This window comes from Meles meles, chromosome 5 (assembly GCF_922984935.1).
Source record: "Meles meles chromosome 5, mMelMel3.1 paternal haplotype, whole genome shotgun sequence".
Taxonomy (NCBI): Eukaryota; Metazoa; Chordata; class Mammalia; order Carnivora; family Mustelidae; genus Meles; species Meles meles.
In genome coordinates, this window is record NC_060070.1 from 53622955 (window position 1) to 53646878 (window position 23924).

The 23924-nt window shown below is 38.5% G+C and overlaps 1 pseudogene; it reads left to right on the top strand.

Annotated features, from left to right (window-relative positions):
• Window positions 1-22847: 22847 nt before the first annotated feature.
• On the top strand, window positions 22848-23701 carry LOC123942475 (annotated as a pseudogene).
• The last annotated feature ends 223 nt before the right edge of the window (window positions 23702-23924 follow it).

Below are 23924 nucleotides of genomic sequence, written 5' to 3' on the forward strand. Positions count from 1 at the left end.
TTCCTCAATTTCTTTCATGAGTACTTTATAATTTTCTGTGTATAGATTCTTAGTCTCTTTGGTTAGGTTTATTCCTAGGTATCTTATAGTTTTGGGTACAATTGTAAATGGGATTGACTCCTTAATTTCTATTTCTTCAGTCTTGTTGTTGGTGTACAGAAATGCAACTGATTTCTGTGCATTGATTTTATATCCTGACACTTTGCTGAATTCCTGTATAAGTTCTAGCAGTTTTGGAGTGGAGTCTTTTGGGTTTTCCACATATAGTATCATATCATCTGCGAAGAGTGATAGTTTGACTTCTTCTTTACCAATTTGGATGCCTTTAATTTCTTTTTGTTGTCTGATTGCTGAGGCTAGGACTTCTAGTACTATGTTGAATAGCAGTGGTGATAATGGACATCCCTGCCGTGTTCCTGACCTTAACGGAAAAGCTTTCAGTTTTTCTCCATTGAGAATGATATTTGCGGTGGGTTTTTCATAGATGGCTTTGATAATATTGAGGTATGTGCCCTCTATCCCCACACTTTGAAGAGTTTTGATCAGGAAGGGATGCTGTACTTTGTCAAATGCTTTTTCAGCATCTATTGAGAGTATCATATGGTTCTTGTTCTTTCTTTTATTAATGTGTTCTATCACATTGATTGATTTGCGGATGTTGAACCAACCCTGCAGCCCTGGAATAAATCCCACTTGATCGTGGTGAATAATCCTTTTAATGTACTGTTGAATCCTATTGGCTAGTATTTTGGCGAGAATTTTTGCATCTGTGTTCATCAAGGATATTGGTCTGTAGTTCTCTTTTTTGGTGGGATCCTTGTCTGGTTTTGGGATCAAGGTGATGCTGGCCTCATAAAATGAGTTTGGAATTTTCCTTCCGTTTCTATATTTTGGAACAGTTTCAAGAGAATAGGAATTAGTTCTTCTTTAAATGTTTGGTAGAATTCCCCTGGGAAGCCGTCTGGCCCTGGGCTTTTGTTTGTTTGGAGATTTTTGATGACTGTTTCAATCTCCTTACTGGTTATGGGCCTGTTCAGGTTTTCTATTTCTTCCTGGTTCAGTTGTGGTAGTTTATATGTCTCTAGGAATGCATCCATTTCTTCCAGATTGTCCAATTTGTTGGCGTAGAGTTGCTCATAGTATGTTCTTATAATTGTCTGTATTTCTTTGGTGTTAGTTGTGATCTCTCCTCTTTCATTCATGATTTTATTGATTTGGGTCCTTTCTCTTTTCTTTTTGATGAGTCTGGCCAGGGGTTTATCAATCTTATTGATTCTTTCAAAGAACCAGCTCCTAATTTCATTGATTTTTTCTATTGTTTTTTTGGTTTCTATTTCATTGATTTCTGCTCTGATCTTTATGATTTCTCTTCTCCTGCTGGGTTTAGGGTTTCTTTCTTGTTCTTTCTCCAGCTCCTTTACGTGTAGGGTTAGGTTGTGTACTTGAGACCTTTCTTGTTTCTTGAGAAAGGCTTGTACTGCTATATATTTTCCTCTCAGGACTGCCTTTGCTGTGTCCCACAGATTTTGAACTGTTGTGTTTTCATTATCATTTGTTTCCATGAAGTTTTTCAATTCTTCTTTAATTTCCTGGTTAACCCATTCATTCTTTAGAAGGATGCTGTTTAGTCTCCATGTATTTGGGTTCTTTCCAGCTTTCCTCTTGTGATTGAGTTCTAGCTTCAGAGCATTGTGGTCTGAAAATATGCAGGGAATAATCCTAATCTTTTGATACCGGTTGAGACCTGATTTGTGACCCAGGATGTGATCTAATCTGGAGAAGGTTCCATGTGCACTAGAGAAGAATGTGTATTCTGTTGCTTTGGGATGAAATGTTCTGACTATATCTGTGATGTCCATCTGGTCCAGTGTGTCATTTAAGGCCTTTATTTCCTTGTTGATCTTTTGCTTGGATGATCTGTCCATTTCAGTGAGGGGAGTGTTCAAGTCCCCTACTATTATTGTATTATTATTGATGTGTTTCTTTGATTTTGTTATTAATTGGTTGATATAGTTGGCTGCTCCCACGTTAGGGGCATAGATATTTAAAATTGTTAGATCTTCTTGTTGGACAGACCCTTTGAGTAGGATATATTGTCCTTCCTCATCTCTTATTATAGTCTTTGGCTTAAAATCTAATTGATCTGCTATAAGGATTGCCACCCCAGCTTTCTTCTGATGCCCATTAGCATGGTAAATTGTTTTCCACCCCCCTCACTTTAAATCTGGAGGTGTCTTCGCGTCTAAAATGAGTTTCTTGTAGGCAACATACTGATGGGTTTTGTTTTTTTATCCATTCTGATACCCTGTGTCTTTTGATTGGGGCATTTAGCCCATTAACATTCAGGGTAACTATTGAGAGATATGAATTTAGTGCCATTAGTAGCCTGTAAGGTGACTGTTACTGTATATTGTCTCTGTACCTTTCTGATCTACTACTTTTAGGTTCTCTCTTTGCTTAGAGAACCCCTTTCAATATTTCCTGTAGAGCTGGTTTGGTGTTTGCAAATTCTTTCAGTTTTTGTTTGTCCTGGAAGCTTTTTATCTCTCCTTCTATTTTCAATGATAGCCTAGCTGGATAGAGTATTCTTGGCTGCATGTTTTCCTCGTTGAGTGCTCTGAATATATCATGCCAGCTCTTTCTGGCCTGCCAGGTCTCTGTGGATAAGTCTGCCGCCAATCTAATATTTTTACCATTGTATGTTACAGACTTCTTTTCTCGGGCTGCTTTCAGGATTTTCTCTTTGTCACTAAGACTTGTAAATTTTACTATTAGGTGACGGGGTGTGGACCTATTCTTGTTGACTTTGAGGGGGGTTCTCTGCATCTCCTGGATTTTGATGCTTGTTCCCTTTGCCATATTAGGGAAATTCTCTCCAATGATTCTCTCCAATAGACCTTCTGCTCCCCTCTCTGTTTCTTCTTCTTCTGGAATCCCAATTATTCTAATGTTGTTTCGTCTTATGGTGTCACTTATCTCTCGAATTCTCCCCTCATGGTCCAGTAGCTGTTTGTCCCTCTTTTGCTCGGCTTCCTTATTCTCTGTCATTTGGTCTTCTATATCACTAATTCTTTCTTCTGCCTCATTTATCCTAGCAGTGAGAGCCTCCATTTTTTATTGCACCTCATTAATAGCTTTTTTGATTTCAACTTGGTTAGATTTTATTTCTTTAATTTCTCCAGAAAGGGCTTTAATATCTCCAGAGAGGGTTTCTCTAATATCTTCCATGCCTTTTTCGAGCCCGGCTAGAATGTTCAGAATCGTCATTCTGAACTCTTGATCTGACATATTACCCATGTCTGTGTTGATTAGGTCCCTAGCCTTCGGTACTGTCTCTTGTTCTTTTGTTTGTGGTGATTTTTTCCGCCTTGTCATTTTGTCCAGATAAGAGAATATGAAGGAGCAAATAAACTACTAAAAGGGTGGCGAAGCCCCAGAAAAATGCGCTGTAACCAAATCAGAAGAGACCCCAAATTGTGGGGGGGAGAAAGGGGATAAAAACAGCTTCTGAAAAAAAAAAGAGAAAAAAAAAAAAAGGAAAGAAAAAAAATTTAAAAAATAAAACAAATAAAAAATATAAAAAAGAAAGAAAAAATATATATATTTAGATGAACTAGTCAAAAAATGTTAAAAAAGAAAAGGGTAGAAGTTTAAAAAAAAATTTAGCAGAAGAAAAAAGAAAAAAGAAAAAAAAATTGAAAAAAGAAAAAAAAATTGAAGTAGCCACAAGACTAAAGAATCATGGGGAGAAAGCCATGAGTTCTGTGCTTTGCTTTCTCCTCCTCTGGAATTGCTCTGCTGTCTTAGGAATTGAATCTGCTTTCTCCTTGATAGATGAACTTCGTCCTGGCTGGATATTTTGTTGATCTTCTGGGGGAGGGGCCTGTTGTAGTGACTCTCAAGTGTCTTTGCCCGAGGCGGGATTGCACCGCCCTTACCGGCGGCCGGACTAAGTAATCGGCTCGGGTTCCCTTTTGGGAGCTTCTGTTCCCTGAACGCTTTCCGTAGAGTTCCGGAGGACGGGAATGAAAATGGCAGCCTCCCAGTCTCCGGCCCGGAGGAGCCGAGAGCCTGGGGCCCCACTCCTCAGTGCGCCCCCAGAGGACAGTACCCAATCACTCCCGTATCCCCAGCCTCTAGCCGCGCTCCGAGCTCACCCAGCCCGCGACCAGTTCAAGGTAACCCCGAGCTGAGAGTTTAGTCCTCGGCTCTGTCTCTCCAGCCGGCTTCTCCGTTCTAATACCTGCGAGCTCTCCGACACTCCGACACCCCCGATCCTTCTGTGACACTGCGGGGCCTGGGGCCACGCTGACCCCGTGTGGGCTTCACCCCGGTTTAGCCCCTGGAGCAATGTCCCTCAGTGGAACAGACTTTTAAAAGTCCTGATTTTGTGCTCCGTTCCTCCGCCGCTTGCCGGGAGCCGGCCCCTCCCCCCGCGGTCTATCTTCCCGTCGTTTTAGATTCACTTCTCCGCCAGTCCTACCTTTCAGAAAGTGGTTGATTTTCTGTTTCTAGAGTTGCTGTTCTTCTTCTCTTCACTCTCCCGTTGGATTTGTAGGTGTTTGCAATGTTTAGATAAGCTATCGAGCTGATCTCCTGCTACCTGATGTAGTCTCAGGCTGCTACTTCTCCGCCATCTTGACTCCTCCCTCTGTTCTTACTAATTTTTATATAGGCCACATGGGTATGCTGCTGTTGTTAAAGCTGAATTTTCTGCTAACTTGGAAGCACTGTATTAAATGTCACATAAATTCAAAACAATTACATACGTATATAGGTACACTTTTTCATTTCTGACTATTTGCAATAATTTCTAACCCCAGTTAATAAAACTACCTTCAGGCGAAGTTTAACTTGTGATTCACCAAGCATTCCGTAAATGCCTTTATGAGCAAAGCACAGGACTAAGCTTTGTGACCTGAAGAAGAAATCACAGTGATTGCTCTCAAGAAATTTATGACCTAGAAAGGAGATATGATGGGTGTGTAGAAAAATTAAGGTCGCTAAGTGCCATCACAGAAAAGAAGCCATGGAAAGTCAGAGAGGGGACAGTTAATTTCATGTGAGGGAGTTATCCTGGGTCGGGTGGCATTTGAACAAAGCCTTAAACCACTTGCAGGATTTGGACGTTGGGAGGGGGATAATAGCATTCCATGGATACAGAACAGCACAAAGACATTGTGGCAAAATAACTTGAATGGTTTACAGATATGAACATAGAGCTCAGTGTGGCTAGAGCATGGAATGTATACAAGGGAAAGGAAATTAGAGTCAGGGACAGATTTGTAAAAGGTAGGAGAAGTCCCAGAGCTGCACTATTAGGGTAGCCATTAGCCATATGTGACACCGAACCATTGAAATGTAGCTAGAAACATATTCCAAAGACAGAAAAAATAAAAAAAATCAATAATTTTATATTGATATGTTGAAATAGTATTTTAATATATTGAGTTAAAATATATTTCTTTTCACTATTTTAATGTAGTTATGACATTTTAAATTCCACAAGTAGTGAAAATCATCTTCTGTTCTAGAATAATAGCTAGAATGTTTATGCTTTTTCTATAAGAAGTTGGGGCTGGCTCAATGGGTTAAAGCCTCTGCCTTTGGCTCTGGTCATGATCCCAGGGTCCTGGGATCGAGCCCCATATTGGGCTCTCTGCTCCGCGGGGAACCTGCGTCTCCCTCTCTCTCTGTCTGCCTCTCTGCCTACTTGTGATCTCTGTCTGTCGGATAAATAAATAAAATCTTTAAAAAAAAAAAAAAGAAGTTGGGGGTCTTAAGGTAAAGAGTGAATGACTGAGTGGCACAATTAGACATCTGCTTTAAAATGATTCATCTTAATTTAAAGGGAAGAGAGTAGAGCAGAAAGAAGATAGAAAAACATACAAGATGTAATGAGGTTGGTGGCAGTGGGTGTGCAGAAAAGGAGATGGATGTGGTACTCCTGGGTGGCTCAGTCAGTTAAGTGTCTGCCTTCAGCTCAGGTCATGATCCCAGAGTTGTAGGATCGGGCCCCACCTCGGGCCTCACACCAGGCTCCCTGCTCAGTGGGGACTCTGCTTCTCCCTCTCCCTCTGTTCCTGCTCGTGCTCTCCCTCTCAAATAAATAAATAAAATCTTTAAAAAAAAAAAAGGGAGATGTAAGTGATGTTGGGGAGGTGGAATTGGCAGTATTGGGCAGGAAATCAAAAGCCACGTATAGGAAAGTATAGACGTTAAGCATGAGGCCAAGTTAGTGAAAGAAGTGACTGGAATAAAGGCAATGATATTAACAAAAACATCCAGAGGGAACTGGTTAAAAGGAAAAAAAAAATGGTGGGTTCAGCTTGAGATCTAATAAGGTTTAGGTCCATAGGACATATAAGTGGAGGAACTGAGCAGACAGTTAGAAATGTGTGAGAACAGATGCTCCTACAATTTGATAGATTTTCAAAGACCATAAAGAAAAAAAAAAAAGCTAACAGAGGTTCTTAAATAGCAGTTTTTACTCAAGAAACAAAGTCCTCTTGTTCTTCTTAGATCAGGCATACAGACCACAGCTTCGTGTGTGATCAAAAACACTGTAACAAATTGTTAAGTATCATCAGATACGGTGTCTTTAAAAGGAAGTTCAAGCTATGGAAAAGCAGAAAATAAAGGAAAATTCCATTTAGATCTTATTTATTGAACTCCACTAAGAGTCAGGCAAAGCAGAGCATGCTAGAGAGGTGGACATAAATAAGGCATCACCCTATCCTGAGAGCATTCATAATCACATAGTTTTTTCTCAGGTAAAATAAAAATGTTAGGGAATGATGAAGCTGGTACAAAAATCTGTCAAACCTTTAAGCTGTAAAGATTACATCTGATAGAAACAAAACCTGAGGCAGAATGGGGCCGTTTCAACAATGACAGTGTTTTCTTTCATTTTGTGGCTGGATTCGGTACGATACTAGCCTTAACACTTTTTAGCATTCTGTATCTTTAAATCTATTTTTTTTTCTATGTTGATAGTCAGGAATCATTTCTTTCCAGTGGAGACCAAGTCTGTTTTGTGTTCTGTGTGAAGTCATGTCTCTAATTTAAAAATATCATTTCTGTGATCAAATATACCCACAGGAGCCTCCTTATAGCTAAGAAGATGACATCTTGCCAACTAGAAAAAAAAAAAAAAAACATATCCATTTACTAGTGAGGCAAATGACAATACCACGTCCAATTCTCAAAGCATTAACTGGAATTGTATTACGGTCCAGGTGCAATTGTACAGGGCTTGGTTGGTAGCACTCTAACAACTATACACAGAACATTTCGGTGTTTGGGGGCAGGGGGAACAAGGACACTGAAGTCTTGAGGAATCATTATCTTCTCATGAAAGTCTAACCCCAGAGTAAAAGGAACAAAGAATACAAACATTTTTCAAACAGAGAGATGGCAGAGAATTGCCACGGTTTAAGAAACCCAATAGCTATAAACAGAAACTATCATCATGTCTGACAGAGTGTGTAAGTACTGCACAGCATTAGGGCTCAGTTCTGTGATTTCCATTGACAAAGGGTGAATCACAGTTTTTCCAAATCTATACTGGTGGTTCTGGTGGAACGTAAAATTCCTTAAGGAAAGAAGACACAAGTCTAAAAAAAGGTCAAATGTGGCAATTTCTTACTACTGATAAATTATATACTCACTTTGACTCACTTTCCTTCCAAAAACTTAATAGAAAAGATAGATGAAAATCTAAGAGCATGCTTTGTCAGACTCCTGATGATACATTCTAGGATATAATCATGGCAGTGGGGAGAGAGCTAACAGCAAGTCTTTATGTTTGTAACTAACCCTAAAAGAAGAAAATATGATTGAATGATCATTCTAATAACTTAAGAATAAATGATGATACAATGACAGATCAGACAAAGGAGTTCTTTCTCAGAGGAAAAATATTACTGCAATTTCATTTTAACTTGAACTGAACTATTATTTGGTAAAACTCTATAGATCCTTGAAGAATATTAATTCAGATCTTCTAAGCTGTCAGTGAAATACACTAAAACTTTATTTTTTTCCTTCTTCATTACTTCAGAAGCCCTAATGTTAGAATGAAGATGTAGTCCCCATTACAGAAAATGTCATTTTATGTGACCCTTATGATGATTATGGAAAATCAAGGCATTGATCTTATCCTCATTCCATATTTAAATCATGATACAGTCAATGCCCCTTTCTTATTGTTACATTTGTTTAAGTTTAATTACTATATAATTAGAAAACCACCTTGTTACATTAAATGTAAGACATTAATTTAAAAAGAAATAAAATGTCTATATGCCATCCTCCCTAAATACCAGGCAGGAGAAAGTCACCCTAGAACAAAGGGAATTTAAAATTTTTAATATTAAAATATCTTTTATTTGGAGGGAGATTGCTAACCTTTACTGATCTCTTATTAAATGCCAAGCACTGTATGAACTGCTATACATAGATTATGTCATTTAATTCTCATTCTACCATACGAGATCCTAAAACAGGAAGGCCAGGAATTGACATTACTAGAGATGTGGAGACTCAAACAAAGTCTACCCCTCCCCCACAGTCCAGCACCTTCACAGCCCCACTCTGGGTTGCTGTTCCTCTGCCTTGGGAGGTGGACTTGAGTGGCTGTGACAGCATAAACTACTAGTGTCCTGACATCCCTCCATATAGAGAACCCAGGTTAAAGAGGCAATACTAAACATGTCTCTGGGAGACTCCCATAGAAAAGGGCTACTCCCGTATTTATTAACTAAAGTAAAAAAAAATGATATATTTAGGATTTTTTTCTTTACCATAGTTAATAATTTTCTCTATCAAAAATAAGCAGAAATGGTAAGAACGTAGCTGAAATGTTTCACAAAAATAGTGGGTAAATCAAGTGCTGCGGTGATTTGTAACATCAGTGGAAGCAAGGAGGTGGAGGCAAGGAGGAACGTAGAGTTCCCTAGGAAAGCTGAATCCGAAATTTTGGTTACAAGTAACAGAAATCAAGCTTTAAGGGAAAAGGGGAGTGGGAGGATACCGAAGAGTCTTAGGAAATACAGGAATAAGTTGAGCATCCTGAGCTTGGAAAGCTCAAAATGAGAAAAGTTCTGATTATTAGAGTTCCTTAAACATTCTGTTAGGGAGAGCCAATAACCACATGCAAAGATGCTCAACATCACATATCATTACAGAAATGGAAATTAAACCCGTAGAGAGATACCTTAGGATGATGGCTACTATAAAGGAAGAAAGGAAGAGAGAAAGAGAGAAAGAAGAGAAAATAACCAGTGATAGTGAGGATGTGAAGAAATGGGAGCCCTTGTGACTGCTGGTGGGAATATAAAATGGTGCAGCTGCTATGGAAAACAGGGTCAATAAATTAAAGAAAATTACCATATGGTCTAGCAATTCCACTTGTGGAATTAGAATATATATGCAAAAAAAATTGAAAGCAGGGACAATCATGCTCAAACAACAGCCAGAAAGCAGAAACAACCCAAATGTTCATCAATAGATAAGTAAAATATGATATATGCACACAATGGAGTATTTATTTGAACTTAAAAGGAATAAAATTCTGACACATGCTACAACATGGATGAACCGTGAGGACTTTATACTAAGTGACATAAGGCAGTCACAAAAGACGAATACTGCATGACTCCACTTATATGTGGTACCTAGAGACATCAAATTCATAAAACAGAGAGCAGAGTAGTGGTTGCCAAGGGCTGGGCAGTGGAGGCGTGGGAGTTATTGTTTAATGAGTATAGACTTTCAGTTGAGAAAACTGGTCTGGAGATGGATAGTAGAGGTGGTTACAAGAAATGTAAACATAGCTAGGAAATAGGCAGCGATAGTTCTCGAAGAAGAGGGAGCCCCAAAAGTGTCCACTATAAAAGGCAGCTTTTAGCAGAGAAGTAGACAACTGGTATTTTTCATACTTCTACATTTATTTCATTTAGTCTGACTACATTGACTGAACATTTGTACATCAATTCACATTTCAGTGTCACTTAGTTGCTGAAATTGAACTATCGCCATGAATCTTTCATATCCCTGGATACTTGGAATGATACCTTGAAAAAATTTTTAGTCCTCTTTACCAATGTGAATGTTGAATTAATCGGAAAGATCTGGATGTTACACACACTAGAGATTTTTTCTAACTTTATTTTTAGTTTGCAAAAATATCAAGCCAAAGGGATACATTTGTTAGTGCTTTTAGGTAATTAGCAAAAGAGAATACTTCCCAAAGAATGGATACATAGTTTTCCTATATTTTTTTCCATCTTACCTACCTAAATAGCCATAAGAGCAGTGGTGGCCAGATGAGAAAATAAACTTAGAAATTAAAGGGCAGAAATGAATGAGTGAAAGGTGAAGCATCTGCTTTTGGATTAACAGAAACAACAGTTAAAGTCTAACAACTGAGGTTTTGTGTTCAGCAAATAGTGAGTATATAAATTAGTTAAGAGCAGCTCATGTAATGTATTGCATTCCAGAGTATTCCATTCTGACCTTCTAATTGTCTCAGAAGGAAACACTTTATTGGATTAGGCAAGTCAATTAGGAGCCATTCGGCCATATCTTTATCATGGTTTCTGTGGTTTTTATCCCTGGAGATAATTGTCAATTTAGCTAGAGTAAGTGAAGCTACAAAGAAAAAAAGGTATGTAGAACATCCTCTAAAATTTGAAAGTAAAAAAAAAAAAAAAAAAAAAAAAGACAAAGTAGACAGGAAGAAAAAAGAAATAAACATTTAGGTATTTACATCTTAGCAGTCTTTACACAGGTGATAGCTGATATTTGACCTGTTCTGAATTTAATAATTTCCCTTTGAAACTAATTGTGCTTTTATTTCAACTATATCTTTCTGGGAAAGTAAAATTAAGAGAAATATAACATAACTGCTTATTATATTATTGTACAGATTTTTTTCTACAAAATAATGCCTTGGTTAAAAAGAGTAAAATGTTGAGTTGTAACAAAACTGAAGAATTGTCACTTTTATGCAAAAAAGGAGTTAAAGTTACAATAATTTAGGGGCTCCTTGGTGGCTCAGTTGGTTAAGCATCTGACTCTTGACTTCAGATAGGATCATGATTGGGTCCTGAGACCAACCCCAGTTGGGCTCTGTACTCAGTAGAGAGTCTGCTTCTCTCCCTCTTCCTCTGTCCCTCCCCCTAGTCAAGTGTGCACACGCTTGGGCTCGCTCTCTCTCTCTCAAAATAAATAAATCTTTTTAAAAAATTAAGTTAATTAAAATTAAATTTTAAAAAAGATCAAATTTGAATGTAAAAAATGTCAAACCACATAGTTTTACCCATCCTGATATTAAGCATCTAACACTACTATTGATAAACATCTAGTTTATCAATAAAAAGAGTGTTACGTTACTTCACTCTCAACATTGTTCACCCCCCACCCCCAAGGTGGTACAGTGTAAAAGCTAAACACCCAAACCTTAGAGCCACACTCTCTCGGTTTGTAGTCCAGCTCTGACACAACCTATCATTTAATCTCCCAGTGCCCCAGTACCCTAAGGTGGAAAATAAGGATGATGACGATGATGATGGTGGTAGTGGTGGTGGTGGTGGTGGTTAGACAACCCTACTTTATAAGTTTGTTGTGAAGATTAAAGTAACATACATGGGGCGCCTGGGTGGCTCAGTCATTAAGCATCTGCCTTCTGTTCAGGTCATGATCCCAGGGTCCTGGGATCGAGCCCCACATCAGGCTCCCTGCTCAGTGGAGAGCCTGCTTCTCCTTCTCCCTCTGCCTGCCGCTCTGCCTACTTGTGCTCCCTCTCTCTCTGTCAAATAAACAAATGAAATCTAAAAAACAAACAAACAAAAAGTAACATATATAAAGTATTTCAAATTGTGGCTGACACACAGAAAGTGATATAAAATATTCCCATTGATCTTCTAGTCACCACAGATTCTGAAATCTACAGGGAATGTTAACAGGGAGGAAAGAAGGAGGTACCTGATTTTAATACTTCAGGTTGATACTCATTTTTCATAGGTCATGTCGCTTTATTTGGAACATGCATGTCCCTTGTTCTCACCAGAATAGTATCTTACCAGCCCAGCACCCCTCCTTTCCCCATCTTGCAGGCTGCTTCAATTAATAGATTTGGGGGCTCTCTCTCTGCTGCTTCTAATAGCATTCAGCAGCTTCTTCAAATATTGTACAAAAACACATGAATAAATACGTAAGTATGTTAGAATGACACGACAATGTAAGTAAATCCAGAGAAATTAAATAATCACAAAGCAAATAAAATCACTGCTGCCAAACTGAACTACTTATGTCAAAAAGAAGGAAAATTACAGCAGGAATTCTTATAAAATTATTCAGCACTAAAATCTTTTTAAATGTACAGTATGCTTAAATTGTAACATTCTGCTAATCTTTTGCCAATTAGGGACCAATCACTCATATTTTCTGGTTTTTAAATTTTTTTTTATTATTTTGGTCAATGTTTTAATCTATCCTAAATGTCAATGTCCTTATCACATTTAAACTAGAAATCACCAGAACACTAAGTGAAGACTATTCAACAATACACTGAGGAGAGCAAACTTGTTCAAAAACAAACAAAAAATAAGCAAGTTGGTAGGCAGAAAGAACCACACAATAATCCTCAGGTGCTGAGTCTATTCTTGGCTATATTTCCATTGACTAGAACTGTGCCTGGCACACAGCAGACATTTAATAATAGTTGTCTGCGTTTTGAATGAATAAAATAGTTGTTAACCTCTAAACCTATCATCAAGGTTCTGGATTTTGTAAAAAGTGTGAACAGTCTGAGAAGTGGTTCTCAAATGGAAGAGGAACAACCTACTAATGGGTGTTTGAAAATATGGTGGGAAGTTGGCTTTGTCACAATGACTGTGGGTACATTCAGCAAGTAGTAGGTGGAGGCCCCTCTGTACCATGGGGACAGGTAGGGAGGACAATTACAGGACAGCCCCACAGAATAAAGAATTTTGCACCTAAAATGCGAATAGCAGCCCAGAAGCAGAATTAGGGTGAGGGATAAAAGAAACAAGGCAAGCAAACCAGAACAAGAAAATCAGAAAGGTAGGGGCAGGACTTGAGTACCTTTTAGAGTGCTCAGGAGGTCTCTGCTATAAGAAACTGTTTAGAAAACTGAGCCAAGTTAAAAATGCCTAAAAATGTCTTAATCAGAGTTTCTGGGGAATATATACAAGCTGCAGAAGTGACCCCAAGCACTTTTTACAGTAAAAACAAATATGGAGTAACTATTAAGTAGGATGCAAAATTTCTTTAAGATAAGAGATGCAAAGAAATCCCATGTTTGTGGTCAGCACCTGGGGCATGTTCCCAGAGCTCCGTATACACCCACCCACACACCCTTTACCTCCCACCCTCATACTGTCAGTGGGTGATACTTTGGTAGAAACACTTCTTTGAAAAAAAAAAAAAAGAAAAAAAAAAAAAGAAAAAAAAAAAGAAACACTTCTTTGGGTCTTGAGTTGCAAACAGTTCATCAGAGATGAACAGCAGTACTAAGTTTGGAATATTGCGGGGGCAGGACGAGTATAGGAGCAAGAAAAAAAAAAGAAAGCATTTAAGGAAGGTGACGATGTTTAAGAGAGTCCACCAAAAACAAACGTCAAGGTACAAAATACACAAAGTATGCCAATGGCAACATTAAGACCGTGGTTATTTCATTTATTAAGTATTTACTGAACACTTCTATATGCATCAGGCATTGTGCTAGGCCCAAAGGATAGAAACAAACCAAAGACACGGCCTGATCCTCAGGAAGCTTATCATCTATTGGAGAAGAAGACATTAAACAAATGAACAGAACACTTAGAAGATAGTGAGGGGGTCTAGTTCAGATTGAAGTTATTGAAGGAGAACTTCCCTAAAGAAGTAGTATCTACTGAGTTCTGAACAATGAATAGGAATTTGGTGATCTTTACAGAAAAGCTTTCAGGAAGAGACCTCATCCTGTACCCAGGCCCAAGGCAGGACCAAGCCTAGCATATTTCTGGAACTGTGACAAGGGATGAGTGTAGCTGCTGCCTTGGTAAGCTCAGAGGAAAGATAAGAGATAAGACTGATGACAGGCTGGGAACAGACTCCTTCAACCTTCTAAGGAATTTGGGATTTGATGTCATCAGACTGGGAAACCACTGGATGGTTTTGATCAGATATGAGCCAAGTTTTGTCTTAACTAAGATTACTGGTGGCCGTGTGCCTGGGCGGTTCAGTGGGTTAAAGCCTCTGCCTTCAGCTCAGGTCATGATCTCAGGGTCCTGGGATCGGGCCCCGCATCGGGCTCTCTGCTTGGCAGGGAGCCTGCTTCTCCCTCTCTCTCTGCCTGCCTCTCTGCCTGCTTGTGATCTCTCTGTCTGTCAAATAAATAAAATCTTAAAAAAAAAAAAAAAAAGATTACTGGTGGCAATGTGGAGAACTTGAGGGGGGCAGGAAAAGGGGCAGGAAGACCTTTAGAGAAGCCAGTGCAATAGTCAAGGTGAGAAATGATGGCAGCTTAGTTGGGAATGACAGCAACAGAAATAAGAAATATACATGATATGAAGCGCAGAGTCCAAGATTTGGTAACAAATTGGATGTAGAGAGAGAGGAAGTGAGTGACAAGGATGACTCACTGGTATGAGCAACTGCAAGGGTGACAGAAGCTGTCATGTTCCAAAGTAGTTAAATTGGAGGAAGAAGAGTTTCAGGAAAGGAAGGTCAAGGACACAGTTCTGGACTTGTTCAACAGGATTATCTGAGAGCCATCCTAGTGGAGATGTTTTATATTTGAGTCTCCAAATCAGAAGCGCACTCTAGATCAGGGTATGAATTTGGGAGTTCCAGGCACCAACAAAGAATATATAAAGACATAGCAATCACCTAGGAAAAGCACGTTCATCTCAATCCATGAAGAACACACTATTAAATTCTCTCAAATCAAATAAACATGATCCATGGGAGAACAATTTTATTTCCAATATCTTTCCATTATTTTTTACTTGGTAACCATTTTTTTCTGCTTTTTAGTCTACCAAACTAATGTGCAAAAGAAACAACCACCCCCTCTGCCCCCCAAAAGACCTTAAGTGTTATGGCTCTATGTGTTTCACATTTAGATGAACTACTACCTTTCAGGATGCAGCAATAATTACTTTTTGCTCATATGCTTTTCATATTATTCCTGAGTTCAGTAAAACGGTCATTTACAAATGTTTAGCAGAAGTTCACTGTGGATCTATAACATATAGTATGTTAGTACAGGAAATGTGTGCAGTCTACTAGCACATCTTATTTTCATGACTGAATCCTGCTGTCCCCATCATCACCAACAATTGTAAAATCCAAACCCTATGCTGTATATTCTTCCAGTCCCTCCCCTGTCACACCCACATAACATGGCATGACTTCACAGTAAGTTCTTACACTGCTTCCCTCTGTTCTGCTTTTGCCCATCTGTTTCTCATGCCCAGGAAAAATGAAAATGCCATGCTTCTTGTTCAAAAATTAAGAATTTCAAGACAGTGACAATATAGCACTAAACCAAGCCCACGGTCCCTCTGAGGTCCTATGCAACTGCATAGGTTGTAGGCCCATGCAGCCAGTCCTATCCACCACATAAGGTTGGTTGGGGACTACAATAATGTAAAACAAATAGAGAGTGCCTAGCACATAGCAATCGTTATGTAAGTGTGAGCTATATAGATGTATACAACAAAAGGTACTCCACTGGGACTTCAGAGTCATTTTTTGAGTTAGAAAGAATCTGGTCTTCTAAATCTTAATTTTAAAACAGAAGTGTAATAAAAAAGAATACACGAAAAGTCCTCATATTTTGCATCTTTTATTCTTTACCATCCTCCCATTTAAATCTTCCCTTAGTACAAATCAACACTCATCCCTTCCAGGCCTCTTTGAATGACTCAAGGGAAAGGAAAGGTGTAGAGGTAGGTTCTATATTTCGGCTTCTTTAGGAGCTTGTGGAAAAGACGAATGCCTTAAAACCACTGGTCAAACCTCATTCCTGGAAAGAGGTTCAGCAAGAAAACATCTTTGAGAAAAGTATAATGGAAAGCAACCCAGACCCAAATAAATGGAATCTTCCCATTTCTGTCAACTCAGAGGAGAGGAATCAAAGGGAGGAAACTCTGGAACATTGAGTTATGGCCCCATTAGCCATTTTTGTGCTGAGTTTACCATCTTTACTTTGTGGAGAAACAAGCATTTGAACCCAGAATAAGAATAATATCATATGATTCCCTCATATGTGGAATTTAAGAAAGAAAACAGATGAAGATATAGGAAGGGGGAAAAGAAGAAAAGGAGAGAGGGAAACAAGCCATAAGTGACTCAGTGAACAAACTGAGGATTAATGGAGGGAGGGTAGATAGCGGGAATGGGCTAGACGAGTGACGGGTATTAACAAGGGCATTTGCAATGAGCACTGGGTGTTGTATGTAAGTGAGAATCACCGAATTCTACTCTTGAAATGAATATTGTACTGTGTGTTAACTAACACAATTTAAATAATTTTTTAAAAGGGAAAAAAGAGTATTAGAATTCATTATATCCAAGTCGATTATTTAAAAATATCTTGTGTGGATGTGACACTTCAGTACAGTGGAAAAATACGAGAATTTACATAGAACAACCAGTTTGCTGAAGAAAGAAGATGACTGGAGTCTTGTCACTACAAGTCTCTAATTTCTTTAGAGACAGAAAATGATTTCAACTGGGCATTATATAAGACTGATGAATCACAGACCTGACCCTGTGAAACCAGTAATACATTCTATGTTAATTGGATTAAAATTTAGAAAAATAAAAATTAAAAAAAAAAGAAAATGATTTCAAATGTTTTGTTAAAAAGTAACAACATTTCGGGGCGCCTGGGTGGCTCAGTGGGTTAAGCCTCTGCCTTCGGCGCAGGTCACGATCCCAGGGTCCTGGGATTGAGCCCCACATTGGGCTCTCTACTCAGCAGGGAGCCTGCTTCCTCCTCTCTCTCTGCCTACTTGTGATCTCTGTCTGTCAAATAAATAAATAAAAACAACTTAAGGGTTTTGAAGGGGTGGGGTGGGAGGTTGGGGGAACCAGGTCGTGGGTAATAGGGAGGGCACGTATTGCATGGAGCACTGGGTGTTGTGCAAAAATAATGAATACTGTTATGCTGAAAAAAAAAATAAATTAATTAATTAAAAGTTAAAAAAATAAATAAAATAAAATAAAACCACCAAAAGTTTATGACTTAAAAGACAAGTCTTTTTTCTAAAACTTTATGTTGTTTTCAGTTTATAGTATCTTTAGCTCTAAAATTGCTGTGTAACGAAGGAATAAAATCTCCACCTTAATTGCTCTTTAAAAAAAAAATCTTTAAAAAAAAAGTAACAACATTTCTTGCAGATGTTATATAAGAAGTAGTAATAGACATTTCCCCTTTCCCAGACATTTTTTTAATATCCTAAAAAGGGAGAAAAGTGACCAAAATAGTAGCAATCATCATCATCACAGTAATAGTGATTTTCTTCCAAGGAGCTTAAAGTAGTTGTTAAACATCATTTTATAACGAAAAAAAGGCAAATGGACTATTGAATTACTGGCATTACTGTCATTATTTGGATAATGTAATAGCATCTGTAGTGAATTTTAAAATAGTTGAGAAAATCAAACATCTAAGAAAAAAAGGCACAAGCATTTCCCTAATTTTGACCTCTGAACTTCACTTTATCTATAAAAATACTTGAGTGACTGAGTTCTGATAGCTCATAATGTAAATTATGCCAGCCAGAGTAAGACAACATAACAATTTAGAGAATGAGTGGCAAATTGGAAATGTCACACCAACCTATTAGTCTGGATTCTTAGTGTTGGTGACTCACAAATGGGGCAGCTATTTAAGTATTGGCATCTGTGACAAGTCCCACACCAGTTCTCCAGGCAAATTAGATTCTTTGGGAACAAACACTTATACAGTAGCAATTTTTATCAGTCAGTTCTTATTAGTCAGTCATTAGTTCGTCACTATGGATGTTGAAGTCATTTAGTGTATAGGTAGCACTGATGTCATCTGTCTGGGACTCTGTTAGCATATCATTGCTAATATTTGTCAACTAATAAGTATTTGAGTCTTCAAATATGTAACTTAAGAAAAAGTATTTGAAAGTGAGACAGATATAATCTTGCTATATAACTGATTATGTTAAAGACATGCTCCTTTAAAGAGGCAAAGTAGCTATGAATGTAGTTCTGCTAGAAAGTGGCTGGCTTTGGAATGGGATGGAATTACATGTCATTTCTTTCCCCCACTACTTAGCTATGTGGACATGGACAAGCTAACTTTTCAAACCCTCCATCTTCTTGACCATGAAGTTGTCATAATAACAGTTCCTACTTTATAGATTGCTGTAAGAAGTTAAGAATCTATGAAAAATGCTGAATACTATAAGCTGCCATACATCTCACTATTTATACATTAAAATTCATTTTATAGTATATTAGAAAGAATATAATGTCTAATTATTACTTGGGATAGGAGGAGGTTTAACATTACCTCAAAGATCAGTATTATCGGAGTTGCCAACCACTCTTACCAGAGCAGTTGTTTTTGAGGGGATTCTGAAAAATTCACTCAGGAGTTCTGAGGTATTACTTGAGGTACAGAAGTCATGAAATGCAGGTTGTGGGGAGGAGTGATGGGCTGGGTACATAAGAATTGGGAGGACCAACACAGACTGACACAACCCTTCCCTCAGGTACACCAGGGCATCTCAACATCATCTGACAACACCTGTGGCTCCTCACTTTCTCTTATACTCATATCCAATCCATCAGCTCATTGTCAAAGCAACCTTCAAAGTAAATCTGAAATTTGACCATGTCAGACCATCTCCAACTCTATCACTCTAATCTGTACCACCATCATTTCCTGTTGTTCTCCCTCCAACTCCTAGTTCGCCCAGCAAATCTGTTCTCAACAGCACAGTCATAGTGATCCTTTGAAACCTAATTCAGATCTTGTCACTTCTGTACTCAAACCATTCCAGCAGCTTTCTAACTAATGTAGAGTAAGATCAAAAATCATTTCCATGGATCTACAAGGTCACCCCTACCTCTCTGATACCCTTCCATACCTTCCATACTCCTTTACCCTCTCTGATCCAGCCACAACAGTCTCCTTGCTCTTTCTCCGACATATCAAACACAGTCTTTTCTCAGGACCTCTGTACTCATGATGCCCACTGTCTAGACCACACCTCAGATGGCATCCACACAGACCCTTCCTTCAAACAACTTTACCAAAGTTGCCTTCTCTGACTGTCCTCCCTAAACTAGCTTCACCTTTCCATTCAACTGCCTTTATCCTACCACCAGACATTTCTATTATCCACTGTTTATTTTCTGATCCCCCCACTAAAATGTAAATTCTATACGAAGAGAAGTATCTTTTTCTTGTTCATTTTTGTATCCTAGTACACAACAGGTTTCTTAACAAAACTTCAAAGTTGATTAGCAGAGTAGGGGAGAAAGCAGTATCCTGGTAGACTCTTAGGGTCTTGGCTTGTGGAGGGGAGAAGATAGGTGCAACTCACCGAGACTGGAAATCCAAGAAGAGAACCTGGTCAGGGATGTATTAGTTTTCTACTGCTGCTTAACAAATTACCCCAAAAGGCAGCAACTTAAAACAGCAAGCACAGAGTTTCAGGGACATGGGAGCAAATTAACTAGGTAGTGCTGGAACAGGATTTCTACTTCTTGCAACCAAGCTACCAGTCAGGTCTACAATCATCTCAAGGATCTACTGTGACTGAAGAATCCACTTCAAAGCTTACTTATATCATTATTTGCAGGTCTTAGTTCCTCCTTAGTTGATGTCTGGAGGTTTCAGGCCCATGTAACAGAAGCCTCTCCACAGGACTACTCTCATCATGGCAGCTTACTTGCCCCCACTGCCCTCCCTTCAGTGAGATATCCAAAAAAGAGAAAGCATAAGCAACAGAAAGCTTTCAAAATAGAAGCTGCAGAATTTTCTAACCTAATAACAGAAGGACATGCCACTGTATCTGCCATATGGTACTGGTCACACAGATCAACCCTGGTACAATGTGAGAAGGGACCACACAAGTGGGTGAATACCAGGAAGTAAGGATCATTAGGGAACAGTTTGAAGGCTGGCCAACACAGGGAACAAATGGTGAGTTCAGCAAAGGACAGGCTGACTTTGAAAGGCTTTTCATATATTTAAGGGGAAATATCAGAGAGACGCTCAGAAATATCAGAGTGACAGAGAGACATTTGCTAGACAGTTCTAGCAAATGAGGACAGGCCAAGGGAACCAAGATAGCATCCTAATTTAAGCGCGCTTCTATGATAATCACAATTTGTGATTCAAATTTATTATCTTAAAATCTCATAAAAATTGAGATTAAACTGATCTACTTTCATTTCATTTTGTACCACTAATTTTGTTATTTCTGATGTATGAACTTTGAAGAATGTATATACTTATTAAAATTGAAAATAAATAAATAAATAAAATTGAGGGAAATCTTCCACTCCATAACTAATAACTATGTAATTAAACAGTACCACTATTCATTTTAGTAACAACACTTAGTGGATTAAGGAACATTTATAAAGAATAAAATTAGAACATAAAATCCATTTTACATCTATCCCACATCATTGTGAAGTTTGAGATCACCACACACAAAACCAAAACACTTCCCTAATTGACTCAAGCCTTCTCTATTACCTTACGTTTCAGAGGAAAAAAAGAACAATTTTTTCCGTTGTGCCCTTGATGCCACCTGGTTCACCTTCTGTGACGATGAGCTCATGAATGATCTCCCCACTTCTCCTTTCTCTAATTACATGTTCTCATAGGTTTCTTCCCTTCAGCTCATGAACATATTCATGCCCTCTTCTAGAACAACAATCCTTCCTTGCCTCTTCCATCACCAGCTACAATCTTATCTGTTTTCTTCGTTTCTCTGCCAAACTTTGCAAGGAAAATACACTAGCAACTCCCTATGTTTTCCTCTCCATTTATTGAAATCCAACATACATTCTCATTGGCTCCACTGAAACCTCTCTCCCAAGGCTTCCAAGGCCTCCTACCTATCAAATCTGGTGCTTTTCCTCACTTTAATCTCTCTCTGCAGCACTCAATTGTGACAGAAGCCTTCTTGTGTCAAATCCTCATTTCTAGTTTTCACTACAGACTCTTATGTTCCCATTCCCTATCTCTCTTCTTTGGTGATAGCTACTCTGTCTCATGGCACCAGACCAAATACAGGTATTTCCCAAGGACTGATTCATGGCTTGTTTTCACCTTTCATGTTTTCTCCCTTACCAGTTTCACCCAAGCTCATGACTTCAAGTAACACCTGGATGCTGATCATTTCTACATATCTGTTTATAGCTCTTATTTATCTCTCAAGCTCAGCCCCACATCTTCAACTATAGTTGAACCTACATTTTTTTACCGAACTTAATATATTTCCTCCCTCACGGGACATCATCCCTCTGACACCTTAGGCTGAAAACATTTTCACAGTGCTAGCACTTCCCTTTTTTTGATTGCCAACATGTAATCAATATTCATTCAGCCTTCATAACAGCTGTAATGTTCATTACTTCTTTAATCTCACCACCACTATCTTACTTTAGGCGTTTATGACTTTTCATCTGCAACACTGGTAGAGTCTCTGAATTTTCCTCCACTTTTCCTTCCTTCACATTCTGTTTTATACATGGTGCCAGAACCTTCAATAACATTTCTAGAAAGACCACGATTAAGTCCCTATAACAAAATGAAGTCTAAACTACTTATTCTGACATGTTATTCTTTCCATTAATGGATCTAGACTTAGATGTCACATTGCTCACCAACCTCATGAAAATATTCCAGCCTTCTTGATTCAGTTTCTGCTTTTGAGAGGACTCAATAATTTAAGGCTCAATACCATTATCTAAAACAGCAAAAAATTAACTATTTGACCTCTGATTAATGATCACATTTTTATCTGCTCAAGAAAAAAAAAATATTTGCAACACTTGTTAAAGAGTAACAGGAGCTATCACAATAGGTGTAGGGACAACTGCAACAGGGTTCTGCAGTACAGGAGAGAGACTGCTCAATTCTAAATACAACAAGAAAAAGTAATACTCTATAGCCAAGGAGCAGGGTGGCCAACAAGTGTTGGCAAGGATGTGGAGAAAAAGGAGCCCTCATGCACTGTTGGTGGGCATGCAAACTGGTAGCCATTGTGGAAGACAGAATGGAGGTTCCTCAAAAAATTAAAAATAGAAATATCTTATAATATTTCAGTAATCACTATTGGGTGTTCACACAAAGAATACAAAAACACTAATTCATAAGGATATATGCACCCTGATGTTTACTGCAGCATTACTTACAATAATTAAATTATGGAAACAGCCCAAGTATCTATTAATGGATAAATGGATAAAGAAGATGTGATACACACACACACATACACACACAAAAACACACAGGAATATTATTCAGCCATTAAAAAAAAAACAATGAAATCTTGCCATTTGCAACAACATGGATGGAGCTAGACAGTACAATGCAAAGCGAAATAAGTCAGACAGAAAAAGACACATGATTTCACTCCTATGTGGAATTTAAGAAACAAAACAAACAAAAGAAAAAAAAAGAGAAAGAGAGACAAACCGAAAAACAAATCTTAACTATAGAGAACAAACTGTTGGTTACCAAAGGGGAGGCAGGCAGGGGAATGGGTGAAATAAGTGAAGGGGATTAAGAGTACAGTTTTCTTGAGTTCTTTTCCCCATCTTGTAAGATGGTGGGTGAAAAACCTGAGAAGCTAGCTAATAATAAGAAGAATCCTGAAACCAAGAAGGCTGATGCTGGTGGCAAGGTTAAGAAGGATAATCTCAAGCCTAAAATGCCAAAGAAAGGAAGCCCCACTATAGCTGAAACCCTGTCCTAATCAGAATTGGCAAATATCTTTGTTGGTTATGCCTGGCTGTGTATTTAGGAAAGACCGTGTACAAGAGAAAGTATTCAACAGTTAAATCCAGGGTTGAAAAGAAAAGGAAGGAGAAGGTTCTTGCTACTGTCACAAAACCACTTGGTGGTGACAAGAATGGCGGTATCAGAGTGTTTAAACTTTGCAAAATGCCTAGATATTATCTACTGGAGATGTGCCTCAAAAGTGGTTGAGCCACAGCAAAAAAATTTCAGTCAACACGTGAGAAAATTTTGACCTAGCATTACCCCAGAGACCATTTTGATCATCCTCACTGGGTGCCACAGAGATAAGAGGGTGGTTTTCCTGAAGCAACTGAGCAGTGGCTTGCTACTTGTGACAGGACTTCTGGCCCTCAATCGAGTTCCTCTGCATAGAACACAGTAGAAATCTGTCATTGCCACGTCCACCAAAATTGGTATTCAGCAATGTGAAAATCCCCAAACATCTCAAGAAGGAGAAGCTGTACAAACCCAGACACCAGGAAGGTGAGATCGTTGAAACGGTCAAAGAGAAATATGAGATTATGGAGTAGTACAAGGTTGATCAGAAAGCCGTGGACTTGGAAATTCTGCCAAAAATCAAACCTATTCCTCAGCTTCAGGGTTACCCCCTCTCTAATTTCTCTCAGAAATGGAGTTTGCCCTCACAAATTGGTGTTCTAAATTTCTTACAAAGAACCTAATTAGGGACTACCATGGAAGATGGCAGAGAAGTAGCAGGCTGAGACTACATCAGGTAGCAGGAGATCAGCTAGATAGCTTATTTAAACATTGCAAACACCTACAAATCCAACGAGATCAAAGAGAAGAAGAACAGCAATTCTAGAAACAGAAAATCAACCACTTTCTGAAAGGTAGGACTGGCGGAGAAGTGAATCCAAAACGA